The sequence below is a fragment of the Orycteropus afer genome, unplaced genomic scaffold, assembly GCF_000298275.1.
Source record: "Orycteropus afer afer isolate SDZICR_OR568_19922 unplaced genomic scaffold, OryAfe1.0 scaffold00043, whole genome shotgun sequence".
NCBI classification, from domain to species: Eukaryota; Metazoa; Chordata; class Mammalia; order Tubulidentata; family Orycteropodidae; genus Orycteropus; species Orycteropus afer.
The window spans coordinates 15,443,325-15,448,816 of record NW_006921630.1 but is presented as its reverse complement, the minus strand read 5'-3'; positions in this window follow the sequence as shown (position 1 = coordinate 15,448,816).

Below are 5,492 nucleotides of genomic sequence, written 5' to 3'. Positions count from 1 at the left end.
TATTTGTACCCATTCCAAAGAAAGGTGATCCCACAGAATGTGGAAATTATTTAACAATATCATTAATATTGCATGCAAGTAAAATCTTACTGAAGATAATTCAAAAACGTTTGCAGTAGTATATTGAGAGAACTTATAGAGAAATACAAACTGGTTTCTCATGAGGACGTGGAATGAAGGATATCATTACTGATGTCAGATGGATCTTGGCTGAAAGAAAAGAATACCAGAAAGAGATTTACTTGTATTTTATGGACTATACAAAAGCATTTGATTGTGTGGATCATAACATATTGTGGACAACTTTGAGAAGAATGGGACTTCCAGAACATTTAATTGTACACATAAGGAACCTGTATGTAGACTAGGAGGCTGTTGTTTGAACAAAAAAAGAGAACACTGCATGGTTTAAAATCAAGAAGGGAGTGTGTCATGGTTGTATCCTTTTACCATACTTATTCAATCTGTATGATGAGCAAATAATCTGAGAAGCTGGACTATATGAAGGAGAACATAGCATCAGGATTGGAGGAAGAATCATTAACAACCTGCGATATGCTGACAACACATTTTTGCTTGCTGAAAGTGAGGATGACTTGAAGTACTTACTGATGAAGATTGAAGAATACAGTCTGCGGTATGGATTGCATCTTAACATAAAGAAAGCAAAAATCCTCACAACTGGACCTATAAGCAGCATCATGATAAATGGAGAAAAGATTGGAGTTGTCAGAGACTTCACATTGCTTAGTTCTACAATCAATGCCAATGGAAGCAGCAGTCAGGACATCAGATGGCATATAAACCCATTGCCATGGAGTTGGATCTGACTTATAACGACCCCTCCTTGGGTTTCCAAGGCAGTATCACTACGGAAGTAGATTGCCCAACCTTCTTTCCAAGGAGTGGCTGGTGGGTTTGAACCTGCAGCATTCTGGTTAGCAGTCACATGGCTTAGGCACTACGCCACCAGAGCTCCCAGACGATGTAAAGCACTGGGCAAATCAGCTGCAAAGGACCTCTTTCAAGTGCTGAAAAGCAAAGATGTCTCCTTGAGGAGTAAGGTGCACCTGACACAAGGCATGAATGTTTTCAATTGCCTCATATGCATGTGAGAGCTGAACAATGAAGAAAGACAATCAAAGAAAAGTTGATGCTTTTAAATTGTGGTGCTGGCAAAGAATGCTGAAAGTGTCATGGGTTGCTAAAAGAACTAACAGGTCTGTCCTGGAGGAAGTGCAGCCAGAATGCTCCTTGAAGGCAAGAATGGCCAGACTTTGTCTCACATACTTTGGTCATGTTGTCAGAAGGGATGATTCCCTGGAGAAGGGTGTCATGCTTGGTAAGGAGGAGGGTCAATGAAAGAGGGGAAGGCTCTCAATGAGATGGATTGACACAGTGGCAGCAGAGATATGCTCAAGTGTAGCAAGAATCATGGAGCTGACTCAGGATCGGGTGATGTTTCATTCTGCTGTGGATAGGGTCACTATGAGTGGGAGATGACTCGATGGCACCTAGCAACAATCATAACAATGAGTAATGATCATGATTATTTCTTCATGTGTTTGCTGGCCACCTGAATATCCTCTTTGGTGAAGTGTCTATTCATATCTTCTGCCCATTTATAAATTGGATTATTTGTCTTTTTGTTGTTGAGATGTTGGAATTTTCTATAAATTTAGAGATAAGGCCCTTGTCAGATATGTTGTTGCCAAATATTTTTCCCCAGTCTGTAGGTTTTCTTTTGACTCTTGTAGGCGGCTTTGGAAGCTTATAAAAATTTAATTTTCAGAAGGCCTCATTCATCTAGTTTATCTTCTGCTCTTTGTGTATTTTGGCTTATGCTTGATAGTCTATTTATGCCATATATAAGGGCCCCTAAATTTGTCCCTATTTTTTCCTTGAGGAACTTTATAGTTTTAGGTTTCACAATGAAGTGTTTGATCCATCTGCAGTTAGTTTATGTGTATGGTATTCTAGTTACCTAGTACAGCTCTGACAAGAATATGCCACAAATGGAATGGCTTGAACAAACATGAGTTTATTCTTACAGTTTGGAGGCTTTAAGTCTGAATTCCAAGTTCCAGAGTCTAGGGGCTGGGTGAAAGCTCCTCAGCTTTGGGCTTCAACTCTGCCTCCTGCTCCTGGCTGACTGGAGCTAGAGGGTTTGTTCACTCAGACAACTGCTGGCTGATGAGACTGACAAGCCCAAGGTTGACAAGTAAAAAGGCATAGTCCCGATGTTACCAGACCACACGGCAGGCCATTCATTCAAGTCCATTGAAAGTCCCAAGGTCGGCAGAGCATGGCCGGCTGTTGAACAATGACATGGCTACATGCAAGGTTCAAGCATGCCATAAGCTACAGACTATTCCCCAAGGCTTCTCCTGATATACAGGAAGCAGACCCCATTCCTAAGGCAGCCACCCACCTGCTCACAGTAGATTCCACCATGGAGTTGATCACCAGTCTCATCATGGAGAATATTACTGCCAGCTGCCCAGCCACTTAACCAGGTGTAGCCAAGTTGACACATAAATTTAACCACCACATATGGTGTGAGGTACAGACCTTATTTCATTTTTCTGTAAATGTTGTTGTTAGGTGCTGTTGAGTCGCCTCCAACTCAGAAAACCTATGCACAGACAAACAGAACACTGCCTGGTCTGGTGCCAACTCCACAGTCCTTGCTAAACTTCATCTCATTGCCACAGTCACTATGTCAATCCATCTTGTTGAGGGTCTTTCCCTTCTTTGTTAACCCTCCATCTTATCAAGCATAACATCCTTCTCCAGGGGATGGTCCCTTCTGACAACATGACCAAAGTAGATGAGATGAAGTCTGGCCATTCTCGCTTCCAAGGAGCATTCCAGCTGCATTTCTTTCAGGACAGATTTGTTAGTTCTTTTAGCAGTCCATGGTACTTTCAGTATTCTTCACCAGCACTACAACTCAAAAACATCCACTCTTCTTCGATGTTCCTTATTCATTGTTCAGCTCTCACATGCATATGAGATTGAAAATACCATGGCTTGTGTCAGGTGCACCTTATTCCTCAAGGAGACATCTTTGCTCTTCAGCACTTGAGAGGTCTTTTGCAGCCAATTTTCTCAGTGCTATACGTTGTCTGATGTCTTCCATTGGTGTTGATTGTAAAACCAAGTAATATAAGTCTTTGACAACTTCAATCTTTTCTCCATTTATCATGATGCTGCTTATAGGTCCAGTCATGAGGATTTTTATTTTCTTTATGTTGAGATGTAATCCATATTGTATTCTTCAATCTTCATCAGTAAGTGCTTCAAGCCATCCTCATTTCCACCAAGCAAAGTTGTGTCATCTGCATATGTCAGGTTGTTAATGATTCTTCCTCCAATCCTGATGCTATGTTCTTCTCGGAGTATTTGTTCAGCATACAGATTGAATAAGTATGGAAAAAGGATACAACCCTGGCACACTCCCTTCTTGATTTTAAATCATGCAGTGTCTCCTTGTTCTGTTCAAACAACAGCCTCCTGGTCTATGTACAGGTTCCTCATGAATACAATTAAATATTCTGGGATTCCCATTCTTCTCAATGCTCCCCATAATGTGTTATCATCCACAAAATCAAATGCTTTTGTATAGTCAATAAAACACAAGTAAACATCTTTCTGGTATTCTTTGCTTTGAGCCAAGATCCATCTGACATCAGCAATGATATCCCTTGTTCCACATCCTTCTGAATCCAGCTTGCATTTCTGGAAGTTTTCTGTCAATATACTGCTGCAACCATTTTTGAATTATCTTCAGTAAGATTTTACTTGCATGCAATATCAATGATATTGTTCAATAATTTCTGCTTTCTGTGAGATCATCTTTCTTTGGAATGGATACAAGTATGGATCTCTTTCAGTCAATTGGCCAGATAGCTGTCTTCCAAATCTCTTGGCAGAGCTGAATGAGTACCTCCAGTGTGGCATCCATTTGCTGAAACATCTCAATGGGTATTCTGTCAATTCCTGAAGGCTTGTTTTTTGTCACTTCCTTCAGTGCAGCTTCAACTTCTTCCTTTAATACATTTGGTTCTTGATCATATGCCACATCCTGAAATGGATGAGCATCAACCAGTTCTTTTTAGTATAGTGACTCTGTGTATTTCTTCCACCTTCTTTTGATGCTTCCTGCATCATTCAATATTTTACCCATAGAAACTTTCAATATTACAACTCAAGGCTTGAATTTTTTCTTCAGTTCTTTCAGCTTGAGAAATGGTGAGTGTGTTCTCCCCTGTTGGTTTTCTTACTTTGCACATTTCCTTATAAAAATTGACTTTGTTTTTCCAGTTGTATTTTGAAATCTCCTGTTCAGCTCTTTTATCTTGTCATTTCTTCCATTTGCTTTGGTTACTCTCCTTTCAAGGGCAAGTTTCAGAGTCTCTTCTGACACCCATTTTGGTTTTTTTCTTCCTGTCCTGTCTCTTTAATGACCTTTTTGTTTCTTCATGGATGATGTGCTTGATGTCATTCCACAATTCCTCTGGTTTTCAATCATTGGTATTCAATGCATCAAATCTATTTTTTAGGTAGTCTCTAAATTCAGGAGGGATATATTCAAGGTCATATTTTGGCTCTCATGGACTTCTTTTAATTGTCTTCAACTTCAAGGTGAACTTGCATGTGAGCAAATGATTGTCTGTTCTACAATCAGCTCCTGGCCTTGTTTTAGTTGAAGATATTGAGCTTTTCCATCTCCTTTTGCCACAGATGTAGTCAATCTGATTCTTGTGTGCTCCATTTGGTGAAGTCACCGGTCATAATTAGTATGAAAATGGATGGATGTTTGCAGTTGTTTCTCCTCAACTGGAGTTGTGCCATGTCAGCAAATGGACATCCTGAAAGCTTTACTTTATCCACATCATTAAGGTTGGTTCTACTCTGATGAGGCAGGTTTTAATTATGTAAATGGATGTCCAGTTTTGCCAGAACCATTTGTTAAACGGATAATTTCTTCCCCATTTAATAGATTTTGGCCCTTTGTCAAAGATCGGCTGACCATAGGTTGATGACTCTATTTCTGGGTTCTCAGTTCTATTCCATTGGTCTATGTGCCTGTCATTATACCAATACCAGGCAGTTTTGACTACTGTGGCTGCATAGTAGGTTTTGAAGTCCAGGAGTGTGAGACCTCTCACTTTGTTCTTCTTCTTCAATAGTGCTTTGCTTATCTGAGATCTCTTTCCTTTCCATATAAAGTTAGTTATTAGTTTTTCCATACCATTAAAGAATGTTGATGAGATCTGGATTGCAATTGCATTGAATGTGTAGGTTGCTTTGGGTAGACTTGACATTTTCACAATTGTTCAATCTTCCCATCCACATGCATATGTTCTTCCATTTATGTAGATCTCTTATGGTTTCTTGAAGTAGTCTTTTGTAGTTTTCTTTGTACAGGTCTTTTGTGTCCCTGGTAAAATTTATTCCCAAGTATTTTATTTTTTTGGTAGCTATTG